The sequence below is a fragment of the Caretta caretta genome, chromosome 1 (assembly GCF_965140235.1).
Source record: "Caretta caretta isolate rCarCar2 chromosome 1, rCarCar1.hap1, whole genome shotgun sequence".
In the NCBI taxonomy this organism is placed as follows: Eukaryota; Metazoa; Chordata; order Testudines; family Cheloniidae; genus Caretta; species Caretta caretta.
In genome coordinates, this window is record NC_134206.1 from 264546933 (window position 1) to 264566353 (window position 19421).

General features: G+C 42.2%; 1 long non-coding RNA gene across 1 annotated transcript; it reads left to right on the forward strand.

The window, feature by feature from the left end:
* The first annotated feature begins 86 nt into the window (after nucleotides 1–86).
* On the forward strand, nucleotides 87–17005 carry LOC125629969 (uncharacterized). The gene is made up of 3 exons (XR_007354525.2): nucleotides 87–174; nucleotides 4779–5006; nucleotides 16624–17005. It is a non-coding gene; the product is annotated as an uncharacterized LOC125629969 (long non-coding RNA).
* The last annotated feature ends 2416 nt before the right edge of the window (nucleotides 17006–19421 follow it).

Consider the following 19421-nt stretch of genomic DNA (forward strand, 5'->3'; position numbering starts at 1 on the left):
CTGTTTCATCGCTGGCCAATCCGAACGTCGGCCATCTTGGAGGCATGCAAATCAGCCGCTGTTCTATTTAAATGAGCGTGTGGCTCCGCCCCTTCTCGGGTGGCCGCGGAAGGTTACTGGTGGTGAAATGCAAGCACTGGCCGGGATTTAAGGTGGAACGCGGCAGCATGCGGTGTGAGTCGAGGGTGGTTGCTCACTAGAGTGATAGGTCTGGCCTGGCAAAGGGGCTCCATACTGCAGCCCTGATGCTGCAGCCGCTCCTGCTGGGGGGTGGGACGTGTCCCTGGTGGAAGAGGCAGGCGCATACTTGGAGCGGGGGCAGGGGGCTACAGTTGTGGTAGGCAGGGAAAGGGGTGCAGACTTGGGGTGAGAGTGGGTGGGGGAGGGGTGCAGTCAGGGTAGAGGAAGGGACTAGAGTTGGGGGAGGGGTACAGAGTCAGGCTGGGGGTGGGCAGAGGAAGGGGGCTAGAGATGGGGGGGAGGGGCACAGAGTTGGGGTGGGCAGCAGGGCTGTGCCTGGCAGAGGCGAGGGGGGTGTTGGGTAGGGGAGCAGAGCAGCTTCGCCAGCATGAGCAGGAAGCATTAGTTCTGTATCTCCCAACTTATAGTAGTAATGGCCCCCAAAGAGTTGCTTGTCCCTTTCCTCCTGAAGCATGCAGTGTGCTCAACAGACAGTATAGTAGCCCTCCTAGCTACCTTCTCAGGGACTAGGTAAGTTATTGATCCTATTTTACAGAGCAGAAAATGTACTCTAGCCTCTTCAGGGCAGGAGCTGTGTGTAGTTACTGCCTTGTACAGCACTGAGCACATTGTTACTGCATAACAAACAGCAGCAAATGATTTATGCAGAGTCACACAGCAAATCACTGGCAGCGAGAAGCAGAAACCACAGTCTGGAGTTCCTGTATTTATCCTACCCCAACACATCCCCTCCCCCCCATCTTGATGCCTGTTACACATTCTGGCCATACTAGGGATCCTTCCTGACTTATATGACTAGAAGTCTGAAGTTATCTTACCCTCAAACAAAAAACAGTACCTACTGCAGATTTTTGAAATGTAAAGCATTGTACGTATGCTGAGCATTACTATGGTGAACTAGAGTATGTTTTGAAATACTAAAGTTTTCTGGTTTTGTTAATACCTCTTTTTTCTTATCAAATACATACAATACCGGACCAATTAAGAAATGTGTCCTGTTTTACTATAGGTAAGAGAAAGTAAGTTCCTGTTCCAGTTTGAGTGGAAATGATATTTAAATGAGTAGTTATGCTATAAACACAGTACTAACACCCGTGTCCTCAATCAAATACAGAATATACTGACCAAAATTCTGTTCTTGGCAGGGCAGCAACATCTATATGGTTATATAACCCACATGCTTTATACTGTAGCATTGCATTTTAATTTTTTTTTTTTTTTTTGCACACACCTCCAAAAGGGAGAGAAGCCATGGGGAGGACATGTGGATTTTAGTTGAACCAGCTGGCTTTGTACATGTATAGAGGTCTAAAAATAGCCATAAATAGGGCATGGCAGTTTCTGAAGCTGTGTAATAAGTTTTCATTTAGGGAAAGCATTATTTCAGTTTCCACACATTCACATTTGAGAGCTGAGACAATCAGAGCTCTGGGGGAAGGAGTTCGAGGGAGGTTTTTCAATTAAATCTAGGAGTTAAAGATGGATTCAGTGGCTGAGTGAGACAAGACTAAGCAAGGAATCTGCTGTGACAGCTGGATCCCCATACCTGTACTACCTTGTGTGGCCCACTGTGGTTTATAGACATAGAGGGAGAGCTGGGAGGGAGCATGTCACCCCTAGAGGTTACCCAGCCTACAGAACTATTCTAATGGCTTTAAAGTGGGCCACCAGGGGCTTCTCTTGTGGCCACAGCCTACTCAGCAGTGATTGGGGGCGAGGGAAACAAAGCAGTAGCCTCTACCCCAGTGCTCCCAGCAGGGGTTGTGCCTTGCACTCCTCTGGAAACACAAATACTGGAGGAGCAGGCAGCCAGTGAGTTCCCCACCTTCCTAGAGGCAGTTGGGTCAGACTTCAGTCCCGGGGTGGCAGGCAGCAGGCTCCAGCTGTGGGGATTTGGGCTCCGGCCCCTGGGCACGGGGCTTCAGACTTCAACCCCCAGGCTCACTAGCCTCCCCACCAGGCTCCCCCTGCCTCCCTATCCCCCTCCCCATCCAGGGTTTACTTTGTTCCAAGCCTTGCTGGGGATGAGTAAATCTGCTGTGAGAAGTGTTTTGTTAACAGCCTTTAAATTTTGTCCCAGTTAAAGTGAAAACAGGGCTGACCTCCGTGAAGAAAAGGCTTGTAAATTCTTGTCCATGGGGAAAGGATAGTGCCCTAAAGAGAGCCTTATAGACATCTAGGCAATGGATATCTTGTATGCATTTTTCAGAGTAACAGCCGTGTTAGTCTGTATTCGCAAAAAGAAAAGGAGTACTTGTGGCACCTTAGAGACTAACCAATTTATTTGAGCATGAGCTTTCGTGAGCTACAGCTCACTTCATCGGATGCATACCGTGGAAACTGCAGCAGACTTTATATACACACAGAGATCATAAAACAATACCTCCTCCCACCCCACTGTCCTGCTGGTAATAGCTTATCTAAAGTGATCATCAAGTTGGGCCATTTCCAGCACAAATCCAGGTTTTCTCACCCTCCACCCCCCCACACACAAACACCTGTGCCACTTTGAATACAGGCTATAGATCTTTATTTAATCAGCATCTGAAGAGAGCGGTCAATTATTAGCCCAAAGACTGAATTGCTGCTAGCTGTGAGGATCCCCAGACTTTTGTTTGCTGACAAGGCTTTTAAGCATTGGGAAAAGTGACAGCCTCCCAGTTCTTTTCCAAGCCCCTCTTAATGCTTGCTGAGCCACCCAGTACAGCTCAGATCCCATGTGTAAGAGGTTGGCTACACACATTCCTTGGCCAGTTTGGAACCTGTTCAACTGAGTCCAAAGGTAACATGGCATGTCAAATTCTGGTAGTAGAATGATTGGATCAGTAGCAAGGAAACCATTCCATAAGTCTTTTGCAGACCACTCATTGCGCCATGAAATTGCTGCTGACAGATTCTGATCTGGCAGTTGAGAGCACAGTGGACACCTCGACCTAAGTCGTGCTTTGGGAGTGACTGAAAAGCTCTGAAAAATCCAGATGACATAGACTTCATGTTATGGCTACACTACAGAGACACCTCTGAAAGAGGATCAGAAAGGAATATGGGTAGTAAAGTATAGAATTGTAAATGTTATGTTGAAATCTTGCATTTAAATCTATCTAACAGCAACGAAGGGGTGGAGTTAGCATAGGTGCTAATAGTTTTACTACTTAATAGAGCTGCTTAAAATTTCATAATAGTATTTCAAATACAACTTACGTTTTGTGTGTACTAAATGTCTACGAAGGAATTATACCATATTTTCTCTTTGGGTATGTCTTCATTCACTGCGCTTATGCTCAGATAAATTGGTTAGTCTCTAAGGTGCCACAAGTACTCCTTTTCTATTCACTGCACAGTTCATGTGGGCTCTTGCCCAACCGTCCCCACCACTACTATATTACCCAGAAGGACCTGGATTTGAAGGTGATTTAAACCCAGGATATCTTACTTAACTCGGAGAGGAAGGATTAGAGCCTGAGCTCTGCTTTAATTTGGGCTAGAATTTACCTGTTTGCAGTAAGGATGCAGCAAAATCACTTGAATGATCATCTTCCATTGCCATGATTTCCCCTATAATTTTTTGGAAAAGAATCCTAGAATATGTCAGCACAAAGAACCATGGAATATGCCCTCAGCCACACATGGAAAAGTGCAGAGACAGCAAAGAAGCTGTAACATGGGTAGGGGCTTTGCTATAGGAATGTTTGCACCTGAGCTAGCATGTTCCGACCTGAGGGCCAATCACCCAGCTTAAACTGTGGAGTGAACACTCATTAAGCCATACACTGGCCACCTCAATAGCACCAAGGGAAGATTTAACTACCAGCTCAGTAGGTGCAGAATAATTGTTGAATATGCTTTTGGTAGACTAAAGGGACGCTGGCGATGTTTACTCATTAGATTGGATCTCTGTGAAGAAAAATATCCTGATAGTTATAACTACCTGTCATGCATAATGTGTGTGAAGTGAAGGGGGAAAAGCTGCTGCTAGGCTGGAGGTGGAGCACATGTTTGTTGACTTTGAACAGCCAAACATAAGGCCATTATAAGAGTTCAACCAGCAGCTATGTGGTTCAGGGAGACTTTCAAAGAACACCTTAATGGGCACACCCTGTACTGCTGTGCTGGCCCATTCTTTGTGCATGGGGCCTTAGGTGCTGTTAGCAATTGTGTAGTGCTTGCTATACATTTATAAATATTAGATTTTCTGTTTTACTGAAGTTATGAATTATGTGATGCTGCTATACGTTTACAAGTACTGTGGGCTTTGAGTACCACTATGCATTCTGCAGTGTGTCGTGAACTAATAAAGATATTCTCCAAAAATAGAAATTTGATTGCCAAAAATAGTGCAAAAAACAGGTAATGCAATATAAATGTTTAATAATAATGGAATAGAACTTTAATATTGGAAAAGCAGCATCTTCTTCACCTTTTCCTTCTGGATTTCCTGGGCCTTTCTCCTGTCTACTTTTTCCTTCTTCAAGCTATCTGCCATGTTGGCTATCCAGGCCCTTTGTTCATGGTCTGATGCAGCAACTGACTTGCAGGATCTCACTGAACATTTCCTCCCTACTTCTTTTCCTCATCAGGATCAGGCATTCTGTGGAGGTGGCATCATTCAAGGCTGCAGCAACAGCAGCTGGTAACTAATATATCATTGGATTTACAGTCACAATGGAAAGAAAAATAAGTTTCAAGACAACCTTCCCTTATAAGACATGCTTATTGACACTTCAGCTGTGGAGTGCATCTGCACAGCACTGCTCTCCAGCTCCATCCACGGTGCCTATGGCCCACTGGGGTGCAATGAGTTGGAGGTAAGGAACTTTGGTTGCATGAAAAATAAAGTTTTGGTCCCTATTCCAAGGGTATGAGTATAGTGTAATGGCACTGAATATTCGCATCATTTTCCACAGGCAGTGATGTTTTTAGCTGATATCTCACTCCTGAGAGTAACAAAGTGACAGAGAGCACATCTGCCACTGGCATCCCGAAGTTCCCTGAACCCCTATGCCATTAACCTGTTTACTACAATAGTGCCAGCTGAACTCATCATGGAGTAGCATGGGAAACAATCCTACTGTGAAGGAAGAAATATGGCAACCAGCCCTAGAAACCTCCAGGAGAGGATTGCGGAGTATCTCCATGAAAGTTTCAGTGAGCTCTCTGAGAAGGATACAAGGGACATACCTATGTATATAAACTGTTATACATGCACCTCTCCCTCCCACCAAGAGAGGAATGAAAAGCAGATACTAACTCTGCCTCTTTGTTGTACTGCTACCTCTTCTGATACATGTAAAACAATGAAAAGTTGATACTTGAGGATGGGCTAGGCACCACCTTTTAAATGTAAACACTAAGGAAAAATGTGCACATGCACTTACACAAGTCTCCTCCCCTTCATTGTGCTTGTTGATGCTCATCTAGCCAGTCCTGCCAGTTTGTGATGGAGTCTCAAACAGATATGGGCTCACGGCATGGCTGGACTACCCCCTGTCACATCTCCCTCCTCCTTGCTCATGTCCGGGGTCTCTGTCTTGGGCTCCTCCACGGTACCCTTGGTAGTTTGTGAGGTACTGGTGGGGTCTACAGCTCAGCACAGATGGATTGCCACCCTTGTAAGTATGCCTGGTGTAGTTCCTTCACTTTCCCATGGCACTGCTATTCATGTCGGTCATACCCCTTTTCCTGCATCCTCTGTGTAATCTCTCCATAATGTCCACATTTCTGGGACTGGTCCACAGCTATGCTTGCACAGTCTCTTGTCCTCACAAGCCCAGAGGATCCAGTACCTCCTGTCCACTCCAGCAGGAGTGTGTCTAGTGTGGGGAGCCGACATGGTTGGTTGGGCAGTTATACGTAACAAGGGAGAGATGCTAAGTGTGCTCACCAAGGTGGGCAATGAGGAAAGGGCATTTCAAAAATATGAGGTGTTGGGAAGTTTTGCCCTAAATGTATGTTTAATGATGCTAATGGTTAACACCTGCCTAAGGCTCTGGGAGGGAGTTTTGGGGTGGGAGGTCTGGGGTGCAGGCCCTGGGCTGGAATTGGGGTGCAGGCTCTGGGAGTTTGGGTGGGGGTCTGAGGTACGGGCTCTGGGATGGAGTTTGGGTGCTGGCTCCAGGCAGGGGGTAGGGGTGCAGGAGGGGGTGAGGGGTGCAGGCTCCAAGCTGGGGCAGGGGTGCAGGAGGAGGGGTTGAGGGGTGCAGGCTCTGGGACAGTTTGAGTACAGGTTCTGGGACAGAGTTTGGGGATGGGAGGAGGTGTGGAGGGAGAGGGTGCAGGCTCTGGGAGGGAGTTTGGGGGCAGGAGCCAGAGGGGGTGTGTGGGAAGGGGGAGGAGGTGCAGGCTCTGGGAGGGAGTTTGGGGGTAGGGAGGTATGGTGCTTACCTGGAGCTCCTAGGGAGGGCGGGCCGGGGGCCTCTGCACACTGCTACCCCCAGGCACTGCCCCCACAGCTTCCTAGTGGCTGCAGGGGTGCTTGGGGTGGGAGCAGCGCACGTAGCCTAGGTGTTGTCTTACTGCTACCTCTGCACATTCACTGGGCAGAAATGTTTTGGTTCATTAAGCACCCTACCAGCTTTGCTACCCTTTGAATTCTGCTTCAGACCTCATTTTGTTATATCAGTTAATTAGACCTAATTCTATTTTTTGATTAACAAGGAAAGACATGTAATGGTACAGGAGTTTTGTACTGTAAGGAGTAGGATACAGATGATGCTGTGCGGTTTGGGAAATTCAGGGCTGAAGACAACAGTTTTCCACAACTTGTTACAAAAGTACTGTTTTAAAACCTGTAGCCTTGATCGTATTTACAACATTAAAGTACCCTAGTACTTTAGATACTTGAGATATTGGTAGGCATATTTTTTCACTCAGAATGCTTGTGCATAATCTTTCACTGAAGAGTCTAAGATGTTCAAACTTTGAAAGAAAAATTAATTGTAACAGCTGTGTGACTTATTAGCCAACAAATCTATTAATGTGACTTGTCTTCAAAAAAGAGACTGAAGTTATAAGTCCATTCTAAACAGCAAACAAAACTTTACTAGCTAAAAAGAGAGGCTCTTTAATAAAAAAACAGATCATTTTATCCCTTTCATTCTTTGATATGACCAAGTTAGTATGGCCTAATCAAGCAGCTAACATCCTTGAGAGCCTCAATGCTATGCAAACCATTCTGCTTTTATCTCATTTGTCGTACTGGTCTGGGAGCGTAATGTAGTAAAATCTCATTCCATGGTAAAGTTACCAATAGAAAGGTAAGGGAGGTGTCCTTTGGTTAGTAATAATTTACAGAATCATAATTTCAATGGTGTCACTCTCTGCAATGTGGCAGAGAGGACTCACTGCTCCTTCCCAGCTCCCTCCCAGTTGGTATAAATTTTGATAATACAGCGTCATCAGAATGGGTCAGTTTGGGTATCATTTGAAAGCCCTTTGTCCCATGAACACAGTGGTACCAAACATGACAAACGTAGAGCAATTGTGTAGATTTATATTTATTTTAAAATCAACATTTTTTAAAATTATACTTTAAACACAGGGATACATTGCTTACATAAAAGAGACATTGATCTTTAGTAATTCTAGGAAAGTTAGCCTGGACATTTGGGACTGAAAATATTTATTCATCAAAGTCATCATCAGTGTTGTCTCCATCTAAGACACCACTGCTAGACGCGTTGTCACACTGATTCTCATCTGCACAGCACTCATGCATCTCCATACAAGGCAGGCTGCTGGCCAAATATTTGCAGCGTGGTGAGCATATGGGCTTTGCACACAAGTGTTTGATTAGCTGAAGAATTGATTTGAGAGTGCATGGTATTTCACATGTAACCTGTGTGATCAGTCCATCCTCCAAGACCCATCCATGCCCGATAGGGGAGGGTAGTTTTGGATGCACTCAATCATCCCAGAGTCATTCCATTGCTTGATAATTTGTGCTCTTGTTGTTAGCAGGTATAAATGCACCCCTTGTCAGTGGCAATTTTTCTACATTTGTCTGGTTAGTGGAAAACATCCACCAATGTAGTTCTGCAAATGTCATAATGTTGGTCTTCAACTGGTAAACGCAGCATATGATCACCTCCAGTGCATTTATGACCTCATCAGTGATGTCTCAGCCGAATTAAATGATGGGGTTTAAATGAGTTGTTATCATTCAAGAAAGATCTTGGAGTCATTGTGGATAGTTCTCTGAAAACATCCACTCAATGTGCAGTGGCTGTCAAGAAAGCCAACAGAATACTGGGAATCATTAGGAAAGGGATAGATGACACAGAAAATATCATATTGCCCCTATATAAACCATTGTATGCCCACATCTTGAATACTGCGTGTAGATGTGGTCGCTCCATCTCAAAAATATATATATACTGGAATTGTAAAAGGTACAGAAAAGAGCAACAAAAATGATTAGGGGTGTGGAACAGCTTCAGTGAGAGGACAGATTAATAAGAGATTTTGGGACTTTTCAGCTTTGAAAAGAGACGATTAAGGGGGGATATGATAGAGGTCTACAAGATCATGACTGGTGTGGAGAAAGTAAATGAGGAAGTGTTATTTACTCCTTTTCATAACACAAGAATTAGGGGTCACCAAATGAAATTAATAGGCAGCAGGTTTAGAACAAACAAAAGGAAGTATTCATACAACGCACAATCAAGCTCTGGAATTCTTTGCCAGAGGATGTTGTGAAGGCCAAGACTATACAGGGTTAAAAAAAGAACTAGATAAGTTTATGGTGGATCAATGGCTATTAGCCAGGATCGCAAGGATTCAAAACCATGATCTGAAGTGTCCCTAGCCTCTGCTTGTCAGAATCTGGGAATGGGCAAAACAGGATGGATCACTTGATGATTACCTGTTCTGTTCATCCCCTCTGAAGCACCTGGCATTGGCCATTGTCAGACAACAGGATACTGGGCTAGGTGGACCATTGGTCTAACCCAGTATGACCCATTCTTATGGTCTTAATTTTGGGGGTTTTGAAGGCTTCATGTGTGTCATGACCCAAAGTATCCATTTGACTGACATCGTTAGTTATCTCGTTACTGAAGACTGCTCTTGTCATGATATAAATGAGCTGTGGTCCGTCAAACATGAATGGATTACCAGTGTGAGAAAGCTTATCCTGTAGCTTTAAAATTAACTCTTGGCATTTAAAAGCACCTAATGAGTCTAGGTGGTGCTTGGTTACTTTTGAGGGAGTCATCACAGCCATGCTCAACTTTTGTTCGAAATTCAATGGAGTTCTGGGGTTGGTCAGGAAAAAACACAGGGTGTTATGCCCACCATACCCCTAATGCCTATCACTGCTCTGTTTTCATGCTCCAGAGCTTCATTTGAACCAAGTGCAGAAGAGAACTGGTGACCTTTTAATAACCCAATTTCCTTTTCAAACTTCCTCCTATCTGTCAGGGTCAAAATTTTCTACACCTCTTATTTCACATTTGCAAAATAGTTAGTCAAATCTAAATCAAAAAAGTATTTCACACTGTCTTTCAGTGCTGCAAGGTACAAATTCCAATTAACAGTCCTGACAGATAGAATACAGAACAGCAAAGATTTAACCACCTTTATGTATCACCACACCATCCCAAAAGTTGGCTTTGTCACTGATTCAACCTCACTGAATTACTTGACCTGTTTTGTAAAGTTGCAGCTCTCCATTGTGTGAAACAGAAAGCAGAATGTACAGTGAATGTGTGAAACTGGTCATACGAGTCCAGTAACCCTTGGGAAATGACTTCAAACACATCAGTATGCTTTTCAAAGATGACGTCAGGGTAGCACATCACAACTTTTTTCTTTAAGTATTTCGTTCACAGTACTGTAACAACTGATTTCTGATATCTTAACCACTACCTTATTACAACTCTTTTGGCATAATAAACAAAGCTGATAATCAGTTATCACTGGACAACTTCTTTTTTTGCCGATGATAGCAAATCAACTTTTAGCGCTCCTTCCATTTATAGTTGTGACACTGGCAGACCAGGTGCCAGCTCATAGCAAGGCCCCAAGCCTCACTGAACACTGACAGATACATAGCTGGAAACCAGTCTGGCTCACCTGTGTGTTAGTATTGTTAAGATAAATATTAGAGTTGTAAGAATATGTTGGTGTCTAGACCTTATGAATAGTGTAGGATGCTGCATGTGCAGATCTAATTTATAACTTCTGTAGCCCAGATTATAAAGTTATATTGAATGTTTGCATTGTAAACCTTTGTAATTGTGTAACTTACTAAACAGGAAAAGAGGCATTAATAAAGTAAAGTCTCAATCTGTTGAGGGCAAATGAGGCATTGTGTAGGACCAAAGGACAGAGGCCTTGTTGACTGCATTCCTTGCTCCCACCAGGAAGGAGAGACCTGTGCATGAACTCCACACATGAGCTTAGATTCTGGGGTGAAGGGGATAAAAACCTCTGATAAGGAGAAACCAGGATCTTTATGCTGTCTGGACTTTGAGGGGCAAAGATTCCCAAACATAAGTAAGAGATCCCCATGCTGCTTGGCATGGGTCAGCCCTAAAGAACATATAGAGCTGGTTATTATAGAAGCTTACATTACCTTTTCAAATCTAAGACTGTAACTCGTGTGTGTGTGTGTATGTTTCCTGTTTTAACCTTGTAAATAACTCATTTCTTTTCTTAGTTAATAAATCTTTAGTTAGTTAATTACAGGATTGGCTACAGGTGTTGTCTTTGATTTGAGATCTAAATACAACTGACCTTGGGTTTGTGACTGGTCTTTTAGGAATATTGTTGTGACTTTTGGTATAAAGTGACCATCTGTCATATAGTCCAGCTTGCCTGAGTTGCAAGATAGACTGGAATGCCCAAGGGGACAGTTTCTGACTCCATGGTAAGACTATTATAGTGCTTGAGGAGTTCACACTTGTTACTGGGTTGGTGAAATCTAATCATGGAACATACAGCCAGTTTGGGATTTCTGCCCGACTTTTTGACAGTCTGCCCTAAGGTTGGCACTCAGTAGTGAGCCACTCCAGACAACGTGACAATAGTAATCTATAACTTAAAAAAACGAATCAGGTATCATTAGCCAATAACACAGTACTGTTAGTCAAGGACCACAATTTAACTTTGTGAGGCTGCATATTTGACATGTCTGTGCTAAAGTCTAATTTTAAAAAGTTGAGTTTTAAACATTTTCTTGAATATGTATCTATCTGCATAGTTGCTCTAGATCTGTCATTTTGGTTCCAGTGTGTTTGAGAGAGAAAGGGCTTTCAAATGATACCCAACTTGACCCATGTTTGATGACACTATATTATCAAAATGTCCACCAACAGAAGGACTGGCACCTGAAAGCCGGGAAGGAAGGCAACAAGTCCCCCTTGCCATGCTACAGAGTAGGACACCATTGAAATTATGATTCTGTTGATTTTAACTAATCAAATGACACCTCTCTTGCCTTTCTATCATTAACTTGCCCGTGGAATTTACAGAACTATATCTTACTTTGTATTATGGAAGTGTTTGCATATGGGGCAGGAACTCTGCTTCTAAACTGCATATCAGCTGAGCTGCTTATTGCTTGCCTGCAATTGTCTTTTGCTAGTTGCTCTGGAAATAACTTGGGCTGAGAGAAGGTTGGGGGAGAGAACAGAAATGTATAACAGTATTGTGGTAATGATATAAATGATCATTAAAATTGAGAGAGCCCTCTTTCAAACCTCTACTTTTAGCTGCTCAACTCTATCTAAAACTACCTCTAGAGACGAAATCTGTTTGGCCTCTGAATTACATGCTTTAGGAAAACTTCAGGAAAATGTGTTCAATCACTCTTAACTTTATCTAAAAGTGAAAACTCTTAACTGGTTAAGAAATGTTTTGACACATATATGAACACCGGTACATTTGGGAATATGTTTTGACTTGTTGGAAGAAATTTGTTTTGAACAGAACATAGGTGTGAGCATTTCAGAATAATGTACTGAATATGTATACATAGTCTGAACTGAATGAAGCATGCACTTAACTGAAAGAAGTATGATGAGTGGAGATTCTGGATACAGGCTTGTGCAATTACTTGTTGATTCCATTGTTGACAGTTGAAAGAGGTGAAAAGTGTTTTGGACCTCTAATATTTAGAAATTGAAACTCCTTTTGGTGTTGCGTAGCAAGCATTCTATAGTATCTAAAAAGATTTACTTTTTGGTCAGGATAAACACTATGTCTCAACTTCCTCTTTGCAACTATTCTCAATTTTTCAACATGCTACCTTCATCTTAAGTGATCACTCTCCTTATAGTGTGTATGATAACACCCATTTTTTTCATGTTCTTTGTGTATATAAATCTCCTCACTGTATTTTCCACTGAATGCATCCGATGAAGTGAGCTGTAGCTCACGAAAGCTTATGCTCAAATAAATTGGTTAGTCTCTAAGATGCCACAAGTACTCCTTTTCTTTTTGCGAATACAGACTAACACGGCTGCTCCTCTGAAACATGCTTTGGAGGCTTACAAAAGATGTAAAACTAATAGTGCTGTACATTCAAATGGTAACCGTTGTATAAGTATCTCATAGGTTGACTACATTGTGGGCCTGCAGGAAATTGCAAATGAAAAAACAGAAGACTACCTTAAAGATGACTTGCAAAATAAATTAGATTATGGCAGGTTTAGCTGCTTCAGGGGTACAGGTAAGCACATATATAATTAGGACTGAAAACTTCTCTCAGATTTTCTTCATGCTGTGTTTTTTTGGGGGCCTTACAAACACAGGAATATCTAGTCTTGTATTCACTTATGCACTGCCCAGAGAGTGTGGGTGGCATGCTGTGAAGCTCTTGTTATACACAACCATTTAGAATCGAACACAGAATAAAGGCAGATCTCTTACAGGCACCTTAAGCACCCGAGGGTATGTCTACACTGCAGTTAACACCCACAGCTGGCCCGTGTCAGCTGGCTCAGGCTGTAAAACTGTGGTGTAGATGTTCAGGCTGAAGCCCAGGCCCTGAGATCCTCCCCTTCATGGGGTTCCGGAGTTTGGGCTCCATCCCAAGTCCAAAGTCAGTTGACATAAGCCAGGGTGTTTAATTGCAGTGTAGACATACGTTGAGCGATCACTGAACACCGCATAGTACTTGGAGTAAAAAGGATGTAAAGTATCCTACGTGGAAGAATGGAGCAGTTAAAATCCTCACCAGAGTTGAAAGTCTTTGGAAATATGGAAAACAATGGGAGAAGGCTTAAAGAGCACTTCATTCAGTATCTGTAAGCAATGGGTGCCAAAGAAAGGAAGGCAGTCAGTAGGTAGACTTATTTCTGACAATAGCTGGTTCTGAAAGACTTAATGTGTTTAACAGTATTCAGTTAACTCAGGCACAAGAGGCTAGTTATGAAACTATTACAGAAATAAGCACTGCACTCCACGTAAAAATAAAACATATGAAAGATGTTTTTCAGAGTACAAAAATGTGAAACCACAGAATTTGTGACTGATTTAAGGCTGAAAAGCCAATCTTGCAATTTTGGGGGTCTAAGTCCCTGCTAAGAGACCATATTTTGATTGGTTTCAGAGTAACAGCCGTGTTAGTCCATATTCGCAAAAAGAAAAGGAGTACTTATGGCACCTTAGAGACTAACCAATTTATTTGAGCATAAGCTTTCGTGAGCTACAGCTCACTTCATCAGATGCATACTGTGGAAACTGCAGAAGACATTATATACACAGAGACCATGAAACAATACCTCCTCCCACCCCACTCTCCTGCTGGTAATAGCTTATCTAAAGTGATCACTCTCCTTACAATGTGTATGATAATCAAGTTGGGCCATTTCCAGCACAAATCCAGGTTTTCTCACCCTCCGCCCCCCCACACACAAACTCACTCTTCTGCTGGTAATAGCCCATCCAAAGTGACCACTCTCTTTACAATGTGTATGATAATCAAGGTGGACCATTTCCAGCACAAATCCAGGTTTTCTCACCCCCCCCCCTTTTTTCCAAAAACCACACACACAAACTCACTCTCCTGCTGGTAATAGCTTACCCAAAGTGACCACTCTCCCTACAATGTGCATGATAATCAAGGTGGGCCATTTCCAGCACAAATCCAGGTTTTCTCACCCCCCACCCCCATACACACACAAACTCACTCTCCTGCTGGTAATAGCTCATCCAAACTGACCACTCTCCTTACAATGTGTATGATAATCAAGGTGGGCCATTTCCAGCATAAATCCAAGTTTAACCAGAACGTCTGGGGGGTGGGGGGTAGGAAAAAACAAAGGGAAATAGGCTACCTTGCATAATGACTTAGCCACTCCCAGTCTCTATTTAAGCCTAAATTAATAGTATCTAATTTGCAAATGAATTCCAATTCAGCAGTTTCTCGCTGGAGTCTGGATTTGAAGTTTTTTTGTTTTAAGATAGTGACCTTCATGTCTGTGATTGCGTGACCAGAGAGATTGAAGTGTTCTCCGACTGGTTTATGAATGTTATAATTCTTGACATCTGATTTGTGTCCATTTATTCTTTTACATAGAGACTGTCCAGTTTGACCAATGTACATGGCAGAGGGGCATTGCTGACACATGATGACATATATCACATTGGTGGATGTGCAGGTGAACGATAGGGAGAGTGGTCACTTTGGATGAACTATTACCAGCAGGAGAGTGAGTTCGTGTGTGGGGTGGTGGTGGTGAGAAAACCTGGATTTGTGCTGGAAATGGCCCACCTTGATTATCATGCACATTGTAGGGAGAGTGGTCACTTTGGATGGGCTATTACCAGCAGGAGAGTGAGTTTTGGGGGGGGGGGGGGTGAGAAAACCTGGATTTGTGCTGGAAATGGCCCAACTTGATTATCATACACATTGTAAGGAGAGTGATCACTTTAGATAAGCTATTACCAGCAGGAGAGTGGGGTGGGAGGAGGTATTGTTTCATGGTCTCTGTGTATATAATGTCTTCTGCAGTTTCCACAGTATGCATCCGATGAAGTGAGCTGTAGCTCACGAAAGCTTATGCTCAAATAAATTGGTTAGTCTCTAAGGTGCCACAAGTACTCCTTTTCTTTTTGCATATTTTGATTGGCATCTGGAAGAAAAAACTCGGACTACTGGAAGACCCAGAACTAATCCTTGACAAAGCAATAACAATTTGCCAGGCAAAGGAAGTCACCCAGTCCAGAATAAAGTTTAGAGAGGATGGACAGTGCTCAGACACTAGACATGAGAGAGAATCCAAAATACAAAAGAGAGAGATTGAGAGAGAGGCCTGAGGCAGAAACATGCAGAGCACAAAGTCTTTTTAGCGGGGGGGAGCAAAAGGATGGGAGAATTAAAAGGGGGAGAGAGATTTATTTCCCACCAAAGAAAAACAAGTTTTGAAATCTCTTGTTTAGAAATTGTCTTAAAGAAAAAAAAGACAACTATGGAAGTCTTGTGAAAACTTTTTTTTTTTTTGTCATAAAGCCATTTTATTTTAATCCAACTTCTTGATTTCTTTTAATCCAACTTCTTGATTAACAGACTCAACCAATGTTAGTCGCAACTCAACAAGTTTACAAAGCATTATTGGTTTGGAGTCTGCATCTAGGGAAGGATCCTATTTTGGTTCCTGCAGAACCTGTTTCTGAATCAGAGGAGCCCAAACCCTTCTAACCTCTAGTTAGTTTGTTTCTTTTGGGATGTCTCTTATTTGAATTGGAAAATGTTTGAAGTCACTTTTTTTCAGGAAGAACCTTCAGTCTGTTGAAGTGTTAAGCATGATTCTTTTGGATTTATCCTTTCCCTATTTAATATATATTGTTGGCATTGGCCTAGGTTATGCTGGCAGATTCAGTATTAATGTTACCCCTTTTGTTTTGGAACATCTTCAAGATATTTACTATCTGGGCAGGATTCTCACTCCTGGAGAGTATTTTTAGAGGAAATTTATTTTGTAACTAGCTGGAATCTTAGTATAAAGATTCTTTATCTGAAGATACTATCCCTGGGAGGATTATCATTCACGCACCTCTCTTTAGGGTTTTGAGGAGAATCCTTTTGGGGGTGATGGTTTTCTCTACCTTCTATATGTATTAACTGGTACCTTCTTGGGTTACTAATTTTTGGGATTTGCTTATTTCCTGTGAGGAATGTTCATTTCCGCTCAACTCTGTAGTGAGTGAAAGGTTCCAAGGTGGTGATTAGTCAGGAATGAAATGGCCATCCATGTGAGGGTGTAATTTGTGCCCCAACCCACTACTGCTGCCATTGGGGCAGGAGAGGGATGGGGGAGGCACAAAAAATAGCAGTGGTACTCTTTCAAATGTTGCCTGAAAACTAAGCTCCACCCACTAGGAACTGAACTTGGATCCTAGCCCATTTCACACAAGTCGCCAACAGCCATCAGTTAGAAGCAATTTTTCCTAACTACCAACTTGTGCTTGATTTGACAGGTGACTCCAGGAGTGAAAGATGGATTTGTAATACGCTACAATCTCTATTACTATACAGTGCACTGCAATCTTCAACTAATCATAGGTTAGAATGAGTCCAAATCCAAGATATCCCAACTTCATATACATCAAAGAATTGCTGCAGGACACTATTGAAGATTTTATTGTTGCAAGTTTGGGATGACCAAATTATTCAGGAGTGGCAGTCAAAATGAGTTATGTGGGTTCCTTAACAAATAGCAATTTCATAGTACTTCATTCTGTGACACCTTGTTTATATAACATATAAATTGTCTTACTCTGTTTTTGGTAATGAGTTATATATTGTCCCTGTTCTGAACAGATTAGTTACTATGTTGGTCCAATAAAAGATATTACCTCACCCACCTTGTCGTTCTAATATCCTGGGACTGACATGGCTACACCAACACTGCATACAACAATAAAAATTTTATAGGCAGCCCTGAGAATTCTGACTAAATCCTGAGTTTTAAACCAAAAGACTGAGGTAAGGACCTTTAATCCTGCTGAACTCCTTGATGGTGTTGCAAGCAAAAGAGTTTTGTGATGGGTGCAATTGACTTGTTATGACTAATTAATGGGAACAGAAAACTCAGTAGATTTCCGACAGATTTTGCCTGTGTTCTGCCACTGACAGTTACCCTGACAGGGGGTGCTATGACAGCAAGCTGCCCAGGGAAGGGAAGTGGGAGATGTCACTATGGCAACAAGCTCACATGGTGAGGTGAGAGACGTTGCCTAGCAACTGAGGCTTCAGGCAGGAGAATTCTGTAGAGAGTTTGGAAAACAACAGTTGGAGAAGTTGGGGGAGGGGAGAGGAGAGAGTAGAAAGATGGGGAGGGATAGAGAGTGTGTGATTGGAATGGAGAAAGAAGAGACAAAGGTTTGAAGGGCCTGAAGGGAAGAATGAAAGATAAGCTGAGGATGGAGAGAAGAAATGAGATTCCATAAGTAAATAACAGGAAAGCAAGCACTCTTATGTAACATTCACATAATGCAGTGGGGTGATGGCTCTTTCGAGAAGGTTATCAGAGTATTTCAATTATACAGTGAATTTTTCATAAAGGCCTGTTTTAAGAGACTTGGTCAGAGCATGATGTTGTGGAAAGAGGTTACAGAAAATCTTTTCCCCCCAGAAAAAGATATTTGGGGAGAGGGGCTAGGGAGAGAGGATCATTGCACCATGATCATAATTTGCTCACAGTTACTTACCTACATTAAATTATTGGGGCATTATGTTCTCTTTTAAATAGCACAAGACAAAAATTATTTCACTAAAGCAGGTGGTCTATATTTAACAAAGTCAGGGAGACCCATGTGTAAATCTGGGCACAGCCTTTTGACTTTAGGTGACTGTGAGAAATTTCAGAAGGATCTAACAAAGGTAGGCAAATGGGTAACATGATGGCAGATGAAATTCATTGTTAAATGCAAGGCAGTGCACAGTGGAAGGAATGACTAGAATTACGTGTACGCACTGATGGATTCTAAATTAACTAATCACTCAGGAAAAAGACTTGGGTATCATTATGGACAGGTGAATGTAAGTCTCTACTCAGTGTGCAACAGCAGTCAAAAAAAAGCAAAAAACATAATGCTCATATATATAAAAATGGAATAAGAAATAATACTGACAGTAATATAATGCCTCTATATCAATGATATGCCCTCAAATGAAATACGGTGCTCAAATCTGGTCATCCTGTCTCAAAAAGATATACTAGTATCACAAATAGGAATCCAGAGCTGGGTGGTGAAGTTGGTTAGAGGCCCGGATAGGTTTCCATGTGAGGAGAGAATGAAAGATCTGGGACTGTTTAGTTCAGAGGGAAGATGAGTTACAGGGAATATAAAAAGAAAAGGAGTACTTGTGGCACCTTAAAGACTAACAAATTTATTTGAGCATAAGCTTTCGTAAGCTACAGCTCACTTCATCGGATGCATCCAATGAAGTGAGCTGTAGCTCACGAAAGCTTATGCTCAAATAAATTTGTTAGTCTCTAAGGTACCACAAATACTCCTTTTCTTTTTGCGAATACAGACTAACACAGCTGCTACTCTGAAACCAGGAAATATAAAAACAGTTAAAAAAACCTGAACTGAACAGAGAAGGTAAATTGACTGCTCCTATTTACCCTTGTTATACAACAACAACAAAGGCACAATCAGCGAAAACTGAAAGGCATCATATTTAAAAACATACAGCCTTTACATAATACATAACTAACCTGTAAATTTCATTGCTACAAGACATCATTAAGGCCAAGAGCTTAGGAGGATTTTTTAAAAAAAGGATTTGACTTTTATGTGGATAGAAAGAATATATTCACAGATGCATAGGATAACATATTTACAAGAGAAAAGGAGTACTTGTGGCACCTTAGAGACTAACCAATTTATTTGAGCATAAGCTTTCGTGAGCCACAGCTCACTTCATCGGCAATGAAGTGAGCTGTGGCTCACGAAAGCTTATGCTCAAATAAATTGGTTAGTCTCTAAGGTGCCACAAGTACTCCTTTTCTTTTTGCGAATACAGACTAACACGGCTGTTACTCTGAAACCTATATTTACAAGAGAGAAGCCTCATGTGTCAGTGTTTCATAGCCTGGATAAACAATCTTTCAGTCTCCAGATTAGAGGACTCTTCTGTTTGTGGTAAATCCAAATTGCCTATTGACAAAGCAAAGGTTTATTGTACATTCTGATCAGAGGAAAGCTGGAGATTGACAACTAAATTTCAAAATATTAAACGTTTCAAGTGAATAGTTCCAAATGTG